This window comes from Carica papaya, chromosome 4 (genome assembly GCF_054855325.1).
Source record: "Carica papaya isolate Zhongbai chromosome 4, ASM5485532v1, whole genome shotgun sequence".
Taxonomy (NCBI): domain Eukaryota; kingdom Viridiplantae; phylum Streptophyta; class Magnoliopsida; order Brassicales; family Caricaceae; genus Carica; species Carica papaya.
Window position 1 is genome coordinate 14,176,121 of NC_142312.1, and position 20,821 is coordinate 14,196,941.

At 34.7% G+C, this 20,821-nt stretch overlaps 1 long non-coding RNA gene and 1 pseudogene across 2 annotated transcripts; both read left to right on the top strand.

Annotated features, from left to right (window-relative positions):
- Positions 1 to 3,618: 3,618 nt before the first annotated feature.
- Positions 3,619 to 19,587, top strand: LOC110822996 (uncharacterized). Its single transcript, XR_015818434.1, has 3 exons — positions 3,619 to 3,734; positions 18,482 to 19,159; positions 19,267 to 19,587. It is a non-coding gene; the product is annotated as an uncharacterized LOC110822996 (long non-coding RNA).
- LOC148266299 (uncharacterized) lies at positions 3,728 to 15,741 on the top strand (annotated as a pseudogene). The gene is made up of 3 exons (XR_015818433.1): positions 3,728 to 6,056; positions 6,693 to 13,476; positions 14,947 to 15,741. The product of XR_015818433.1 is annotated as an uncharacterized LOC148266299 (transcript).
- Positions 19,588 to 20,821: the final 1,234 nt, after the last annotated feature.

Here is a 20,821-nt window from a genome sequence, read left to right on the forward strand (position 1 = left end):
ATTTAATTTAATAAAAATAAAAATAAAAATAAAAATAATGATAAAATAGGGTAGAATTATTTTTGGGATTCAATTGAAATTGATTTTGGGAAAAAAAGGTAAAAATTTGGATTATGGGGGTATTTTTGAAAAGAAAATCAGAAACCGGAGATCAAAACGCAATTTAGAAAAGTTGTGCTACGTCAACAGCCACGTAAGCAACCCAGTCAGCAGCCCCAGCCAACCAGAACATGCCACGTGGCAAGGAAGCTGACGCAGGAGACCACGCGGGATGGAACCACGTTAGCCATCCGCATGCACGCGATCGAACGGTTCAGATCTCACGCGTGCGGACGGCCCAGATCTCACGCGCACGGACGGCCCAGATCTCACGCGTGCGGACGACCCAGATTGAATCATGCATGGACGGTCCAGGTCGCATCGCGATGGACGGTCTAGATTTATTCTCATTTTAATCGCTATCGGACGGTTCAGATTAAATCGTGATGAACAGCTGAGATTAAAAGGAGAAGGTTATAAATAACCTCACCCACACCCGACCCCAAACCCTAGCCGCCAGTACCCTCGCTGGAGAAGAAGAACCAGTCGTGGAGGAGCTGGCCGCAGCCACCCGCCGCCCCACCGGAGGGTTTTTCGACCGCTAAATGAGGTAAATTTTCTCCCTTTGGCTCGTTTTTTGATGCTGAATCCGCCTATGGCCAAATTGGAGCAGAACCACCGGCCAATCGGCTGAAAAATACTGCCGAAGTCCAGCTGCACCGCTGTGGCTTCCCTCGATTTTTGCCTTCGATGAGGCCCTTTTCGGTTCCCGTTTGATGCAATTTTTACACCACTGTGATCACCGTCCTTTTCTCTACAGGTTGACCGGAGCAAAACATCAAACCGCGACTCGCGCCGGAGAAGCCGCCGTACCCAAGAGCTTCGCCTTCGGTAAGTCTCGATTTTTCGTGATTTTTTTGCCCACCTAGGGCCCTAGGGTTGTTTTATTGCAGGAACCAATGCAAGTTTGGCCGAATTCGGCCGAAAACGGCCAACCGAGGCTGATCACCGCCGCGGGCGGAGGTGCTGTCGCCGGAGCACGGCGAAGCTGCCGTGCCGAAATTCTGATATTGGCCGAAAAGAGGCCCTGGGTCTGATTTGGAATTTTTTGGGACACGTGCATGTACCGGTAGTGCGTTTCAGTTTCTTGAAAAAAAATCAGGAAATTTAGGGACAGCCGGTAGGCGCATTGTAGAGCCGATTTCAAACCCCGAAACAAGTAAGGATCTCTTACCCTGTTTCTTATCACGGTATTAAAGTTTAATAAATGATAAACGGTATTTTATGAATTAATAGATATGTATAATTGATTAAGGTTGCCAATGGAGCCCGAATCTGATATATTTTCGGTCAGGTGTTGAATTAATAGATATGTTTAAATGCAGTATGGTATTTGATGTATTTATTTTATGATTTCGTATGCATGAATCATGGTTTCTTTTATTATGGTTTGAATTATGGTGAACCTGATGTTGTGTTGTTTTGTTTGGTGTTCATTATTGGTTTACGTGTTTGTATATGATTGAATAATTGAGACCAAGAAAAATGGAAAAAAGGTTATGTGAATTGATAAATGGATAATGTGGACAGCCTGACTAGATATCCTAGGAGATGGTGAACGGACCGGATCTGTAGGGAACCCTACCGAGAATGTGGTCTCTCATATCGGACGGGGTATGGAGACCTTATGTGTTTTGGCGCCCATACCGGACGGGGTATGGGGACGACCCGTTTCACCCTCATACCGAACGGGGTATTGAGGTTTGTGGTTTTGGCACCCATACCAGACGGGGTATGGGACAGCCCATTTCACCCTCACACCGGACGGGGTATTGAGGTTCATGGGTTTTAACGCCCATACCGGACGGGGTATGGGGACGGCCATGGAATCAGATTATTAATGTTAATGGTTCACGTGTAGCGGGGACCCCCTATGGATCCCCATGGATACTAGTAGGCTGGTAAAAGAGAAAATTTGTTGTTTGATTATTGAAATGCAAAAGTATGACATGAGTTGTGTTATAAAGTGTATATGATTTTGTGATGGTTATAATGCTATTGTTTTCATATGTTATTTTTACAAATCTCACCAAGATAAGTGGACAGTAAATGTTTTTATTATTAATAAATGAGTTTGTTATAAATTATGCTCCATTGGTCGTTTTTGTTTTCTACCAACCTTTACTTCTGTGGCAGTGAGATAGTGTAATGTCTTTACTGGGCTAGTGTAGCTCATTCCTTACTTAACCATTTCAGATCAGGAAGACGTGGTTCCCGAACCCGTTCTGCAGGAAGACGGCGAGTTAGACGCCTAAAGATTTTATAGTTCTTTTTATAGTTTTTATTTCGAGTATTTCTTTTAATTAGCTTATTCTTTCATACGTTGAATATGTTTTTGGTTATTGTGTAAGGGATGTTAATCAGAATTTTTATTTCGCTTCCGCATTTAAAATTTTTAATACATACATCTTCATTTAAATTTCCAGGGTCGTTAAAGAAAGTACCATCAACTAGAAGCCTAAAAGAAAGAGATTTCGTAAACAAGATAGAGGAAGAATGTTTGGACTATCTTATCGAGGCTGTTAAAAGTGACTGAGTCATGGGTGAGTCAGAGGAGAGTAGTTCCCGTCCTCACGCCACCTCCCATTCACTCCTCTCCCTCACACAATCGACTGTCCACATAAAGATATTCCTCTCTACCGTTCATCTCACCCTCACTCACAGATATAAGCTATTACAAAAGAAATACATGCAAATCAAAGAAAAAATGAAAGAAATTAATGCTGGAAAAATCAAAGAAAAAAAGACAAAAATACTTACCGATTTAGAAGGTGAAGAACGCAAATCAGAAGTCCAATCAATGAACCAACGTTTGGAAACAATCAAAGAAGAAGAACAAGAAAAAAATCGATCAGAGAAGAAGAAGATTCGTCCTCCATGCGTGCGGCTTGAGTGAGGAAGAAGAGAAATTAGGGTTTTAAATTATCATGACATATATGGAATTACTTAAATTAGATGGGGGTATAATGAGAAACAAATAGAATGCTAGTCACATATCACCAATTCGGTGATTTAAAAATTTATCTTAAAATTTGCCAGTCAAATACTATTTATTACCATTGAAAGTTAAAATAAACACGGTTTTTTTACCCTTGTGAAATATCATACATTAAAATTCTACCATTTAATATGATCCAAACAGAAGGTTAGTGTTTATAGATATCACATTTTATATTTAAAAAAGAAATAAAGAAAATTCAAATGGAATTAACAACATTACTTTTCCTAAATCATAAAACGTACGCTCCAAATTATTTTGGAAGTCAAATTATTTTATTGTTGAAGGAAGAATTTGTATCTACTTAGAATTGAACTAACTGCTAGATTATCAAATATAATTCAATTCTGTTCTAAAACTAGTTTTATATTCTTTTGCAATTTATTTTCAATTTTAATTGTAATATGTATTTAGAAAATTTTTTATTTTTTTTAAATCAGTAATTAATTGTTCATAATTACAATAATTAAGAAGTTATGGCATGAATTAGTAATTTCTCTGTATAGGGCCTGGCCTTGTCTGTCTGTCTGTCAGTCGGAGCCTGCTATAAATACGAGAAATGTTACCCTTTATCCCCAGTTTAGGGCGTAGTCGTGAAGAATCAAAACTGCCATCTTCATTCCTACCAAGGTCTAGGGTTCGTTTCTTCTCCTCAAGTCTTTTAGATTTATCATTCCTATTCTTAGTAGAAGTAAAACTACTGATTTCCTCTTTTTCTTTTTGCTTCAATGATGAATTTCATGAGATGAATCGTTCTAATTGCTGAATGTTTTTACTGTGGAACTAAGCAGACTCAGAGGAGCACACACTCTATCTCTCTCTCTCTCTCTCTCTCTCTCTCTTTTTCACATTATATATATATATATATATATACGGTTTTTCGGTTTAATTTGCTTTGATAAACTGAGTAATCGTTTCAGACGGATCTGTATAAAATCCAAACTTTGTTATAAAAAATTTCGACAGCCGTAGCCTCTAATTAAGTTATTTAAGGTAATTAAACCAGTAGGGCTAAAGAAAACCTTGTTTCTTGGATTTCAACGTGACGAGTTTTGCACTGTCACTCTGGGATTGACACCCTACTCTGCTTCTAAGAAGTCATTTTATCTCACCTATAGATTGCCAACAATTTATGCATTTTAAATTTTTAGAAATATAGTATTTTGGAAACAAGTCATCAGATTAATAACTTGGTGAAATTTTAGTAAATTTGCTTTCTTCTTCTTCTTCGAAAATTGACTAAAACAAAAAGGCTCTTCCATGATTCAAAATTTTAATATATATTTTTAATTGAATTGGCCGAAATTTTCAGTACTTGAATTTAATTAGATCGACTATTTTATTTTAGCTTTTTATTTTTTGCTAATCTTCTTCTTTTTTTTTTTTTTTTTAATTTGAACGGCGTGGGAAATCCTCATTTAATCTTGTTATTTATTCACCTAATATACTAATGGATAAGTTTTTTTATAATTTTCTTGATTCATTTAATCTTGTTCTGAATTTTTTAGAGATAAATTTCTATTTATTTGTAATAAAGCTTTATCATATAACGGCTTATTGAACTCAATGATATACGCCTAAACTAGAATGTTAGTAAAGACATACATCTGTGTCTTTATTAAACTAATATTAAATGTGACTTAGATACTCCATAATCATATTGAGTAGTAATTAAGAATTCATTATTCTCAATAAAAAGATATGACACTATTTTTAGATAATTTTAAAAATCCGTGATCATCATGTAATGAGAAAATTTTTTATCAAATAAAAAATTGATATAAGAGATGAGCATCAAATATTGTCACTATTATAGTTTGATATTATTTATATTTTAGTATTAAAAACAAAGAATGATAAAGACTTAAAAAAGAGTACAGTTTGTGTATATATATAAATGTGTATGTACATAAACTCATTTGACAAATCTGGTTAAATCAAAACTCTCTTGAAAGATACTTCTACACTTAATAGACAAGAAGATAACATATACCTTGGAGCCACCGAAGCATTTTCTAACCCCCTTGTCTCAGTTCTTTCTCATTCTCTTTTACTTACCGTTTTGTTCTTTTCTTTTTTTACAATTCTAATTTCTTTTTTTTGTTAATCTTAAGAAAAAAGGGTTTGTGTAGTATCTAAGCTTAATAAATGTCTAAAGAATAAGACATAACAGAAGCATTATGACGCCAAAAAATAACCAACTAGATATATAATATTATCTAATCACAATAGTTATTGTATTGTCATCCTAAGATGTTGATTTGGTTATACTTGAAGACTTTAAGTCTTTCTGTTTCAAGTAAAGTAGTTATGAGAATAAATATCTATTTACAATATCTTTTATTCTCTTCGATTTCTTTCGTTTCATCATATAGCTATTCATATCTTTATATAATACATACCATATTGGATCCATTGCTTCTAAGACTCCTTCCAAAATCATACGAATTTCTTCATGGGATTTGATTGTCAGATTTTCATTAGATGATCTAAAGTTTAGGTTTAAGTTACTGGTCGTATAGACAATCGGTTCATTGTAGGATTGAGCAGTACAGTTTGGTTTAAGGGGAGCAGTATAGTTCATTATAGTGGTCATATATTTTTTGCATTTGATGTATATATATTTTTCCATTCAGGAGAAAAGATTTTGTGTTATTGGAGAAGCAAGTAGAGTTCATGATAATGGTTGACAACGTTTATGGTCATATTTAGTTTCAGAAGTATTAATCATAAGGAATCTACATTCCACTTGGTGCTCCGTTTTCTTGGTGGCATGCAAATTTTTATTAAGACTTTGATAAGAAAGATTATCACTTGAAAGGTAGAAAGTTCTAACACCATTGATAATGTAAAGGGTAAAATCCAAGACAAGGAGGGGATCCCACCTGACTAGTAGAGGTTGATCTTTGTAGGGAAGCAGCTAGAGGACGGAAGGGCTTTAACAGACTATAACATTCAAAAGGAATCAACTTTCATCTTATCCTTCATCTTCGTGGTGGATTCTAAGTGTGATAAGATAATGATATATATATCTAGTTGGTTGTTTTTGGTGTCCTTATGCTTATGTTATGTCTTACTCTTTAGCCATTTTAATGGTTTAGATGCTATCCAATATTATTGTATTGTCATCCTAAGAAGTTGATTTTTATTTTTAAAAACTTTAAGTCTCTTAGATGCAAATAAAATAATTTTGTAAATAAATAGTTATTTACAATATCTTGTGTTCTCTTCCATTTCATCATATAGTTGTTCGTACCTTAATATTTTATTGTCATATTGACATTTATTGCTTTTAACTCTACTTCTAAGATCATAGATTTCTTTGTGAGATCTGATTATGAAATTTTATTAGATGATTTGAAGTTTAGGTTTAAGTTGTTAGTCATATAGACAATCAGTTTATTCTAGGATCGAGCAATACAGTTTTGTTTAAGGGACCAGTACAGTTCACTGGAGTGATAATGTATTTTTTGCATTTGATATCTTCTTTTCCCATTCAGGAGAAAAGATTTTGTGATATTGGAGAATCAAGCAGGGTTCATGATAATGCTTGACAACGTTTGTGGTCTTATCTAGTTTTGTAAGTAATCATTGTAAGGAATCTACACTCCACTTGGTGCTTTGTCTTCGTGGTGGCATATATATTTTTGTTAAAACTTTGATAGGAAAGGCTATCACTTTGGAGGTAGAAACCTCTGACACCATTGTTAATGTAAAGACTAAAATCCAAGACAAAGAGGGGAGCCCAATTGACCAGTAAAGGTTAATCTTAGTTGGGAAGCAATTAGAGGATGAGAGGACTTTAGTAGACTACAAAATTCTAAAGGAATCAACTTTGCACCTTGTCCTTTGTCTTTGTGGTGGATTCTGAGTGTGATGAGATAATGATATATATCTAGTTGGTTGTTTTTTCCTTGTGCTTATGTTATGTCTTATTCTTTAGCCATTTTAATGGCTTAGATGCTATCCAATATTATTGTATTATCATCCTAAGAAGAAGATTTTTTTATTTTTGAAGACTTTAAGTCTTTCAGATGCAAGTAAAATAGTTTTGTGAATAAATATTTGTTTACAATATCTTGTTTTCTCGTTCGTTTCCTTTGTTTCATCATATAACGGTTCATATTTTTATAGTATGTTATGCAATATTGGTATCAGATCAGATACATATTACCCTGTAGAATATTTAGTGAATCATGTATAGTTGGTGTATATTTAAATATTACTAAAATCTTCTAAATTAGGATCAATGATCATTGTTGAATATTCTACTTCCCTTAATCATAAGCCTTCTTAATTGGTGACTTCATGATGTATATATCTATGTATTTGTTCAAGCAATAATATAAAAGAAAACCTTTATATTATGGTATCAGAGCTATTGGCTTTCACCCACATCAAACAAAAGTAATTTTTTTTCCTCACTATCGTTGTTGGCTCAGTGCTGTTGCCATCATGGATCTCAATCTTCACCGGTGCATACTTCCTCCTCCATTCCCACCACAGACGTTACCGTTCTAGTTCAACAGACTGTCGTTGCTTATCCAACTTATCAATGACAAATCATCTCATTTAATGTTACCGCATATGTGTTATTGAAGCTTACCACATCCAAGTATCTCTCATGGAGTTTCCTCCAATTCTCAATCCTCACAAGCTACAATCTGTTCGTGTTTGCCAATAGTACACAACCATGTCTCGAGCACACCATCACAGTCGATGGTGTCATCACTAATCTTGAATGTTATTATCGGTTCCCTATCTCCAACCTTGATTCCCTTTATTGTAACCACTCAAACGTCTCAAGATGCCTAGTCCACCCTTGCCAGCACATATGGTAAGCCATCATGTGGCCGCATCACCCACTTAAAAACACAAATAAGTTACCCAATCAAAGGTTCTGAAAGAATCACTGAGCTTATACAAAACATCAAGATCAAGTGGATGAACTTCCAATGATGAATACACTACTGACATCGAGGATCTCACCATCAAAATACTCAATGGACTTGACGACAAATATAAAAAATTGCCAATGCTATCCACGCCCGAGAGACAATAATCTCCTTTGAAGAATTGTACGAAAAACTCCTCAACCGTGAAGCACAACTGGCTGCCATGAAGGTAACCAGACCACCCTTTCAGCCACAGCTAATGCCGTTGCAAAGTCTGCATCATCTCACATACTAAATAATCACCCCACAGGTCTGCCATAATTTAAATCTTTTTGATCTCTTGGGGCATACACTCCACGACCACCACATTCACAGCACCACCGTGGCTCTCGTACTTATATTGGGCATTGCCAGTTATGCAAACAATAAGGACACTCTGCTAAGAGGTGTCTAACATTCTAATGCATTCCCTAGACTCATTTAGCAGTACCATGAAGTTTGCATACATCAAGCCATGCCTTTCCTTAAGCCAACACTACAGCCTATCTCCTGGCTCCATCCTCATCTGAATGGATTCTAAACTCCGGTGCCACCCATCATGTGACCACATATCTTGTCAACTTCTCTCTCCCCACCTTTTCATCGTCATCTTTATAATTTCTAGATGCACTCTGTGTGCCCGCCATGAACAAAAATCTGTTATCTGTTTCTCAACTATGGAAAACAAACAATGTTATTGTTTTTACTTCAACACACTTTTAGATGCAAGATCCTTGCACCAAAAACAACAACCAACTAGATGTATATCATTATCTCATCACACTCAGAATTCACCACGAAGACAAAGGACAAAGTGCAGAGTTGATTTTTTTTTTAATGTTATAGTCTACCAAAATCCTCCCGTCCTCTAGCTGCTTCTCTGTAAAGATCAAATTTTACTAGTCAAGTGGGATCCCCTCATTGTCTTGGATTTCGGCCTTTACATTATCAATATTTTTAGAACTTTCAACCTCTAAAGTGATAGTCTTTCCTGTCAAAGTCTTAACAGAAATTGCATGCCACCACGAAAACAGAGCACCAAGTGGAGTGTAGATTCCTTATAATAAATATCTCTAAAACTAGATATGATCATAAATGTTGTCAAACATTATCATGAACTTTACTTGATTCTCCAATAACACAAAATCTTTTCTCCTGAACAGAACAAAAAAAGATATCAAATACAGAAAGTACATAATCACTACAATGAACTTTACTACTCAATCCTATAATGAATTGATTATCTATACAACTAGTAACTTAAACATAAGCTTCAAATCATCTAATGAAATCTGACAATCAAATCACACGAAGAAATCCATATGATCTTGGAAGTAGTTTTAAAAGCATTGGATGCCAATATGGTAGGTATAATATAAAGATATGAATAGCTATATGATGAAAAGAAAGAAATGGAAGAGAATAAAAGATATTGTAAACCTATATTTATTCACATAACTACTTTACTTGCAACATAACCACATCATCTTAGGATGACAATACAATAACTATTGTGATTAGATAATGTTATATATCTAGTTGGTTGTTTTTTAGTGTCTTAATGGTTATGTTATGTCTTACTCTTTAGGCATTTTAATGGCTTATATACTATCTAAACCCCTTTTCCTTAAGATTAACAAAAAAGAAATAAGAATTGTAAAAAAAAAGAACAAATGGTTATTTACATTATCCATCCTCCATCGTGGCCCACTTGAAGGCAATATTTACACATGGTCTCCATCTTTGAGTATGTCGACATCACCACTAGCCTTTTCCGTATCGTATGAGTCCTTTCCTTTATGGCATAGTTACTTATGTCATCCGTCTAGTAGAATCATGCATCATTTATCATCGCCTCTGTTTGTACCATTTTCATCTAGTTAGTTAACTAATTTTTATTTTAATTCGTCTCTCTACAATAAAAGTCATAAATTACCCTTTCATAATTCCTCACTTACATCTAATTCTCCTCTTGAGTTTGTGTTCTCTAATGTATGGACTTCTCCGATTTTATCATGTGATGGCTATAAATATTATGTAATCTTTGTTGATCATTACTCTAAATATATAAGGTTCTACCCACTCAAACATAAATTTGATGTCCTTTATGTGTTCAAATGCATCAAATCTTTTGTTGTAAAACAATTCACCCGATCTATCGTCACTCTCTATATGACAATGATGGGGAATATATGGCTATCAAAACATTGCTTTGAACTCATGGTATTTCCCATTTGACCACTCCACCTCACACACCCGAACATAATGGTTTTCAGAATGCAAACATGGCCTCCATTCCCACCTTATTTTGGCTTTACTTTTGCCTTTGCTTCCATTGTATATCCCACTAATCGTATGCTTAAACAAAATCTAACCTTGAAATCATCATTTGAATGTCTCTTTCAAACCCTTCCTAATTATTTAAAACTTCGGGTGCTCGAATGTCTTTGTTGTCCTTGGTTGCGACTTTACACATCTAACAAGTTAGAGTCTCGTTCTTGCCCTTGTGTATTTCTTTGCTATTCCCTCACTCAAAGTGCCTTCATGTGCTATGATTGCTTATCTAAAAAAATCTACAACATCTCTCGTCATGTTGTGTTTGTTGAGTCTGAATTTCCATTTAAATCATCTTCTTTAGCTAGTGTGGATGTTGACACACACAGTGGATTATAAAAAATGAGACTGTTTGAGATGGCCTTGGGGACCTTTTTGCGGGATCATCTATTGCTAGTTCCTGAACCACCACCTTTTGCTCAACTCATCTCACCACATACACCAACTAGTTTCCCATATAGTATATTTGCCCTGACTTCTCCACACCACCTGCATAATCCCTTCCCTTAGCAAGTCGTTTATTTGCTCCTCTCCTATTGATACACATCTAAATTCTGTCCTGCAGTGATTTACCTGCTCGACCACTTGTGACATCCAATCACCCAATGGTAACGTGATCCAAAAATCTCATCTTCAAACTAAATACGAAGTAGAACTTTCATGTTACTACCTCACAGGTTGATTTTGAGCATGGTCTCACACTCAGGCTTTGAAAGATCCCTGTTGGCATGTAGTCATGTCTGAAGAGCTTGATGCACTTGTTCATAATCTTACCTAGGACTTGGTCCCTTCTGATTATTCTCAGAATATAGTTGGTTTTAAATGGGTTTCTTATCTTAAAAAAAAAAAAGACTCGATGGCACCATTGATTGCAACAAGGCTAGACTTGTAGCAACGAGCTTTCATCAATGTCCTAGATTTGATTATCATGACACTTTTAGTCCCGTGGAAAAACCCACTACCATTTGTGTTATTCTCTCACTAGTCATCTTACACAGTTGGTTTCTCTGTCAGCTGGATGTGAACAACGCCTTTCTTCAAGGTAGGTTAGATAAAGATGTTTATGTGTCTCAATCACCAGGATTTATTGACTCTAATCTCGTCACTGATGTGTGTAAGCTCAACAAAGCCATCTATGGTCTTACATAGGCTCATCAGGATTGGTACAATGAATGACTTACTTTTTTCTTCTGGTTGGCTTTACAAATTCTAAGTTAAATGCCTCCCTATTCATTTATCGCAATAATGAGAGTGTTTTATATCTCTTGGTGTATGTTGATGATCTTATGCCTACAGGCAGTGACAATGTGGTCGTTTAAAGTTTTCTTGATTAGTTGGGGTCTCATTTTTCAATCAAGGATTTGTGTGCCTTATCCTATTTTTTGGTATTGAGGTTGTCCCTTGTCCAGTGGGCCTACAACTAACTCAACAGAAATATCTCCTAGATATCCTTTCCAAACACAATATGGATAATTCCAAACTAGTTCACACACCACTAACAACCTCATCTTCCATACAACTTGATGATGGTTCTCCATCTGTTGATGCGATGATTTTTCATGAGACCATTGACAACCTGCAATACCTCCTCATAAGTTGCCTTACCGTTGCATTTGCTATCAACAAACTATCACAGTTCATGTATGATATGATGTCTCATCACTAGGGTGCTGTTAAACATCTCCTTTGGTATCTCAATGGCACAAAATCATATGCCATTCACCTGTAATAACACAACTCGTTATCACTTCATGCCGTCTGTGATACAGCTTGGTCGGGTGATCTAGGTGATTGTATCTCTACCTATGTTGTCTTCCTTGGTCCTAATCTTGTCTCTTAGAGCTCCAAGAAGCAATATTTTATTGCCCACTCCTCCATCGAACTTGAGTATCGAACAATTACTTATGGTACTGCAGGATTGCAGTGGATATGCTCCATTCTTAGCGAACTTGATGCTTCAGTCAGTTCCCCACTGATGCTTTATAGTGAAAACATTGGTGCAACATATCTATGCGCTAGGGTATTCCATTCCTATATGAAGCATCTCATTCTACACTATCACTTGTTCAAGAATTAGTGCAAAATGGCAGCTTTCGGGTATCTCATGTTTCATCCACAAATCAATTGACCGATGCGTTAACCAAACCGCTCTCTCATTATCGGCTTTAGGACATGTGTCTCAAGATTAATGTATCCATTAGAGCACCATCTTGAGGGGGCCTATCAGATCATATACACATTACCCTATAGAATATTTAGTGAATAATGTATATTTGGTGAATATTTAAATATTCTTGAAATCTCGTAAATTATGATCAATGATCATTGTTGAATATTCTACTTGTAACATCTGGACCCAAAATAAATTAAAAAGATGCAAACAAATAATTAAGTTAGGATTTAAGGTCTAAACGAAAGGAATTTTAAAAATTAGGAGGTTTTTATAAATTTTAAGAACCTAAATGGAAACAGATAAGAAAAAAGGGATAAAAGCATAATTAAATAGAAGTAGAAGGGAGCCAAAAGAAATCAGGAGATGGACAATCCTGATTGAACCGTTTGAGGGATCCAACACCTGAGATTCTATTCAATTTAAATGGCCCAGATCGAGCCTTGCAAGATCCAATGACCAAGAGGGTGGGTATTTAAGGAAACAATTAGGGTTTCTTTCTTCATTTTGAGAAGAGAAGCCAAAAATAAGAGAGAGAATGAGAGGAGCCGATCAGGTGAAAGAGGAGGAGAGGAGTCGATTGGGTGAGAGAGGAGGCCGAGATTGAGGAGGACTCGTGCTGAGAAGGAGAAGGAAACATGGCCGAAGAAGAGAGGAGGAGGTATTGCAGAGGGAGAAGAAAAAGGGAAGAGGAAGGAAGGGAAATTGCGCCCGAGGAGCACCGTGTGATGGTAGAATCCGAAGCAGAATAAGGTGAGTTTCATCCTTTTCATTCTTTTCATCTCTATTTTTTAAAAATCCCTTTTCCTATTTCACATTAACTGGTATGTAGGTATGAAATCCGTCGTCTAAAATTTGAAGCAAGAAAGGAGTGTCGTAGGGAACCGAGAAGACCACCCTCGGAGTCGAATCCAAGGCTAAATCACACCACACCGATGCAGGTAAGCTTTTTCTGTGATTATTTTGGCTGTAGGACGACGAAAAGGGGTGGGGGGGGGGGCAGTCGATGTCTGGCTGACCGCGCGAGCTTGGTCTAGTCGCTCACCCACTCGAAAATCGAGGAGTTTTCCTTATAATAAGACAATTAGAATATAAGTACCTCTCTTCTTGACATATAAAATAGGCTCACTCTTGCTTTTCTAAAGTTCTTTCTTCGTGAAGTACTTGTTTGTCTCAATATACCATACCATTGGTGTTTGTTTCAGACCATATAATGTCTTCTTTAGCTTGTATACTTTGTTCTCTCCTCCTTCAAGTAGAAATCCTTCTGCCTACTTGACATTTAATTTTTGTCAAGATAACCATTCAATAAGGTTGATTTGACATCAAGTTGATACAATTGCCACTTTTTGAGTTGTTAGAGCTATAACAATTCTAATTGTCTCTAGTTTTCTTATAGGAGCATATGTCTCATAGTAGTTTATACTATATTTTTGCTTAAAGTCTTTCACCACGAGTCTTGTTTTATACTTATGAATTGAGCAGTTTGAATTCAGTTTTATTTTGTAAATCTATTTAACGTCAATTATTTCACGATCTTCTAGTCGATCTATTAGCTCCCAAGTATTATTTTTTTCTATTATGTAGATTTCATCTTCTATGGCTTTTACCCAATTATGTTATTTATGAGCTTCTTTAAAGCTTTGTGGCTTAACTAGCCAGAAATTATATGACTAATAAATTTTTATTAGATTTTTTACTCGTCTTGGAGCTGACTCTAGAGTAGTTGACTCTTTTCTTATATTTATGCTAGAACTCGGGCTTGAACATGGACTATAAGTTGAGCTTAAACTAGATTCACCTTGTCTTGGAGTGCTATCTTGATCATGTGGCTCGATCATCTGAGTATTTGGTTGACCTAATGATGATAGTTGGTGATGACTGCTTTTCTTAAGCCTTCTATTCTTCCCAATTCTAAAAAGTATTCTCATCGAACATAACATCTTTGTTGATCACCAGTTTTTTCTTCTCCAATTTGTACAACATGTACCTTTTGTACTATTAGCATAGCCAGCAAAAATACATCTTTTACTTTTGTTATCAAACTTTAATATATTCTTGATTGGTACATGAGCATAATACATACAATCAAAAATCTTCATGTGACTAATCACTGGCTTGACATCGCTCTATGCTTTAATTGGAGTTCAAATACCATGCTCTTCTTAAAAATGGTCAAAGTCATTCGAGGTAAATTCATCGTTTCAATCACTTCGTCAAACTTTAATTTTACAATCACTTTGAATTTCCACCATATCTCTAAATTTCTTGAACACTTCAAATGCCTTTGCATTCTCGTTTAAAAAATACATCCATGTCATTCTTGTATAGTCATCAACAAAAATTAGAAAGTACCAATTTTGGCCTTGTGATGGTGTTTTTATCTTTCTGCATATGTTGGTATGAACCAGCTCAAGATGTGTACGTGCTCGCCAAAATCCTCCATATGGACAAGATGCGATGCTACTTGCCAAAGATGCACCATTCACAAGTGCTTGAACTTGTGTTGATAAATGGTAGGCCTTGAACCATATTTTTAACTTTAGGCAGCTTTAAAGTATTATAATTGAGATGGTTGTACCTTTTGTGCCATAAATCTAAGTTGTCTACTACCTTAGTTCGTAGTACGACTTTTGAAGCATACTTTATTTGCAGAAAAAAATTTCAAGACCTCCCCATATCAACATTGGCTAGCAAATGATTGTTGTTTCTTTGATTGAAAATTTAAAACTTCATTTTTCAAAATAATGTTTAACCATTTTGTAGAAGTTTTCTGATACTTAGCTCTGCTTTAAATCAAGAAGTAATAGCACATTTTGAAGAAATTTAGATCCCATCTTAGTTCACACAATAATATTATCTTTGCTTTTAGCTTGAATGAGATGACCAGTTCCCATTTGTACCTTAATCTTATAAGACACATCTATATCTTGGAATAATTTTTTGTTACCTGTTATGTGGTTTGTGCAGTTATTATCCAGGTGCCAAATATCATTATTTTCTTCTATTGCAATGTGACATGTAAATAAGATTTTTTTGGATTCTCCTTTTCTTATATGAAATTTGCATGATCACGAACTTGACTTTTATAGCATTTTGCAATTTGACTATGCTGCTTGCATTTATTGTAGCGTTTCTTCAACAAACACTTCGATGTACTATGATTTAATTTCTTACATACGTCACACCATATATTTGAACTCGAACTTGATTTTTTTTAGTTTGGTTTTGTTGCTTTTGCACATCTTGTCCACTTTTTCGCTGAAAATTTCTTTGATTTACCAAGGACGTTTGAGTTGTGAAACTCTTGCTAAAAGCACTTTCGAATGAGCAACTTCCATTTTGTAATTTCTGTGTTTTATGTGACTCATTAATTTTTGAATTATAAGAGTGGATAAGCCATTCTCTTCAATTTTTGCAACAATATAATCATAATTTTCAAGCAAATTAACTAAAAATTTTTCCATTACCTTTTTATCAATGATATCTTCACCATAATTCTGCATCTGGTTCACTATTTCGATCACTTCCAAGAAATACTCCTTTATTTTCTACGACTCCTTCATTTTTAAAATTTAAAAATGTCTTTCCAAGGTCTGTAACTTCACGAAATTAACTTTTGCAGATCCCTATAACTCTGCTTGCAATATATCTCACACTTTTTTCGATTTAGTTGCACCAATTATTTGAGAGAACAAACTCTTTGCAACACTCTATTATATGAGAAGCATGGTTTTAACATCTTTCATTTCATCTTCCTCCAACTTATTTGATTTTATTAGTGTTAGTTGTTGCCTATTAATAAATTGAAAATAACCATTCTCAACTATATTCCACAATCCTTGCAATAGTAAGAACATTCAAATCTTGATCTTCCACACATCATAATTTTCTTCCAAAGATACGGGAACCATCGACTTCGCCATACCCATGTAGAAATAGAGCAATACAAACTGTATGTATAGAAGAATTGAACTTAATTTAATTAATTTTTACTAATGAAATCAGTTAGCTTAAATAGGATAAAAATAAACAAATGTTATAAAAAATAAATAGTCACTAACGTACTAAGAACCACTAACCCACCAATTTATAATTGCTAAAATTAAGGGACTACTACTTCATGATTAAAACACTACTACTCTACTAATCCATAAATGCTAAATTAAACCACCACTAACCCATAACTAATGACTCTTAAACACATAATAAAATCTTAATATTTTCTCCCTTAAACTGAATGTTATACAATCAGTTAAAATTAGAAAATAAACAAATACCAAGTAGAGTATGCAGCTTCACAAATGCAACTAACTTGTGAGACTTAGTTAGAATACCCGTAATTCGGTTTCACTTTTACAATATACCAATTCAATGACTCTTACATCTATGCGATTATGGTCCTCAAATTATACATAAGATTTTTCTATCCTAATATCATATCATCAAAAATAGAGAGAGTAAGAGAACTTTAAATGATTAAGTGCTAATTTAGACTATCAACCGCAAGACGTATTATTCTTTTCCATCATGGATTTAGGTACACTTTTGATTCAAACTAAATTTTGATAATTTAATATGAGTGTTTTAGAATTATTTAGATTCAAATTCTAAATTCCCTACAAATGGTATCACAGCCATCTCATATTAAATCATTAGAATTTATGTAATTTTTTTGTTTTTTGGAATTATTTTTAGATTAATTAAATAAAAAGGAAACCGAAATTAATTTTTTTTGTTTTAGCTACACAGCTACACATCCATTTGGCTACACAACTTTAGGCTAATCAGGACAGTGAGGTGCAACCTCACACCCACACCGGTGGAGTTATTGCAGCCAAAGGTTGTCGAATAAGAAACAAAGGGAAAAATGAGGCAAAATCTTGTTAAGTGGTAGCCAAAGGTCATTGTGCCGGCTAGGAGACTGCGGTCGTTTGGCCATGAGATTGGGAATGGCCCATGGAAGGGCTGGCAGCACGACAACTGAATGGTCCCCTCCTTCAGCACACACGAGGAAGAAGAAGAAAAAAATTAGGATTTTCTTATAGATAGAGGCTGCGAGTTGTGCGCCTAATTAACCTATGGGCCTTGTTGCTTTTGGGTAGTGGGCTAAGGCTCACAGTAAATAAAAAAAGGTGAAAGCCCAAATACAAATGGGCTGAAGGACAGATCGGGTAAGGCTTGGGCTCGGGTCTGAATCGAATTCGATTCTATTCAAACTCAACCCGGTCCCAGGGTCTCAGATTTAACTTTTGATCGATCAACAATTAAATGTTGACTTTGACTGATCAACAGTCAACTGTTGAAGGAAAAAAAACAGAAAACAGTCCTTTAAGAGAATAATTTGGTATAATTTGAATTTGAATATTGGTGTATTTGTATACATTTCTTAAAATGAATCAATTGACAAAACATGTAAATAAAGTAACCTCTCTTATGGAAAATTAATTTATTTTAGAATATAAATGGTTGTATGAGTATAATTTACGTGAATATCAATTGGCTCAAAGAAATGTTAATGTTTAATATGATTGCATTCATACCTATTGTAATGAATATATGACAGCTGTTCTACATGTTAATGATAAATCGACCCAAAATAATGTTTATTGTTTGATATGTTCTTATTATCTATATTTGATTACTATGCCAAGATATCACTTATAAGTTAATATTTTTTCCAAAGATAGAGAGTTAATGGAGTGTTCGGTATCTTGAATGAGATTTACCTTTATTTTAATTTATTATTATTATTTCTTATTTAAAGACTTATGTGAGTTATGTTTGTTTTGTTAGTTATTTGTTATGTGTTTAGTTTTTGGTTTTGCTAGAAATATATCTACAAATGTGAATTCAATCCCTATGCTAAATGGCAAAAATTTTAAGGCATTGCAAGAGAATATTTTAATTATTCTCGAAGTCATGGATCTAGACCTTGTTTTACAGGTCGATAAACCAGCTGAACTCACTTATGAGAGTATCTCTAATGCCAAGAGGGAGATGGAAAGGTGGGAATGATCAAACCGTTTAAGTCTGATGATTATAAGACGTGCAATTCCAGAAAATTTTCGGGACATTATGTCTTGTAAGATAACTACAGTTAAGGGTTTTCTTAAGGATTTAGAGAAATAATTTGCTAAGAATGAGAAGCCTAGAACTAGTACACTCTTAGCAAACCTTATCTTGATGAGGTATAAAAGGAAATGAGACATTAGGGAGTACAATATCGAAATGTCTCACATTGCTTCAAAACTGAAGGCACTCAAGTTAGAATTATCTGAAAACTTGTTAATGCACTTGGTTCTAATATCTCTTCAAACACAGTTTAATCAATTCAAGGTGAGCTACAATTGTAAAAAAGACTCTTGGTCCTTTAATGAGCTCATCTAACACTCTGTCCAAGAAGAGGAGAGGTTGAAGCACGAGAAAGCAGAAAGTGTTCACTTAGCCATTATCTATAAGGATAAGAGGAATGAGAAAAGAAAGAACGATAAAGATATTGTAGTTCAAACATCACAAAAAAATAGCAAAAGGAACAAAATATGAATCATCAGTTTTTCTGTGGAGCTGCATGTCATCAGAAGAAGTAAAACACCTACTATTACACATGTCGTATAAATAAAGGTATAGTTCTTAGCTTTGTTTGTTATGAGGTTAATTTAATTTTGGTGCCTAGACATACGTGGTGGATAAATTATGGTACAACAACTCACATCAGTGTGTCTATGCAGGGTTGCCTAAGTTATTGAAAATCAAGTGATGATGTCAGATACATCTATGTTGGCGATGATAAGTTAGTAGAAGTTGAGGCGATTTGAACTTTTAGATTATTGTTGAAAACTAGTTTTTATTTAGATTTGAATGAGAGTTTATTGTATCATCATTTAGATAAAATTTAATTTCTGTTTTTGTATTGGATAAATTTGGTTATTGTTGTTCTTTTAGAAATTGAAAATTTAGTATTTTTTATGATTCAAAATTGGTTGGTACTGGTTTTTTATCATGTTACAATAATCTATATTTGCTTAATATAGTTATTTTATTTTGATGGATCCTTCCATGTGAGTACACAAGATGTACAACGTAAATTGACTAGAGAGAATTCCACCTCATTATGACACAAGAGATCATGTCATATCTCTAAAAGGATAATTGAGAGACTTGTGTTGGATGAAATTATTGATTGCCTTGATTTTGCAAATTTTGACATGTGTGTTAATTGCATAAAAAGAAAACATATAAACATCAGGAGATTGGGTGCCAACATGACTACGGACATATTAAAACTTATACATACAAACATTTGTAGACCGTTTCTTACAACTTTTTGGAATGGTTAATAATATTTTATAACGTTCATAGATGACTTTTCTCTATATGACTACCTCTATCTAATTCATGAGAAATCACGGTCACTGGATGTGATCAAAAATTATAAATATGAAGTTGAGAACTAACTCAACAAAAAGATTAAAGGTGTCAGATCTGACCATGGTGAATATTATGGTAGATATGACGGATGAAGGGAACAACATCCATGACTATTTGCTAAATTACTAGAGAGATGTAGTATCATCCCATAGTACACTATGTCGGTTCACCTAATATGAATGGTATTGCTAAAAGCTGAAACATAACATTTAAAAATATGGTGGTGAGCATGATTAATCATTCTATCTTGCCTGAATCTCTCTGGGGAGAAACATTAAAGACCACAACATATATGTCTCAACAAAGTTCCAACTAAAGTGACTACAAACACTCCATATGAGCTTTAGACGAGCACAAAGCTTAGTTTAAAATATTTACACATTTGAAGATGTCCAGCTGAAACAAGTCCTTATGGGCCGAATGAAAAGAAACTATACTCAAGAACTGTTAGTTACTATTTTGTTGAATTTTCTGAAAGATCAAGGGATTATAGATTTTATGATTCCACGACTACGTTAATTTTTGAAACAAAAAATGCCCGATTCTTTAAGGATATTGAGTTTGCGAGGGGGGAGAGAGTTTCGGACCTTGTCTTTGAAGAGGAATACATTGATATTCCCTCAATTGCTACTGATAATAATTAGGATGAAACTCTTGCTCAAGAAGCAATTCTAGATTTAGAAAAAGTTATAGTACCTCCCGTGCATGCTCAAGAAGTTGTTCCAGAAGAACAAACTCTACAACCTCAAAAACTAATGTCATTAAGAAGATCTACTAGAGAGAGAAAAAGTACAAATTCAGATATTATATTATATTTCTCCAAGAACATGAGGTCGATGAGTGTCGAATCCACCA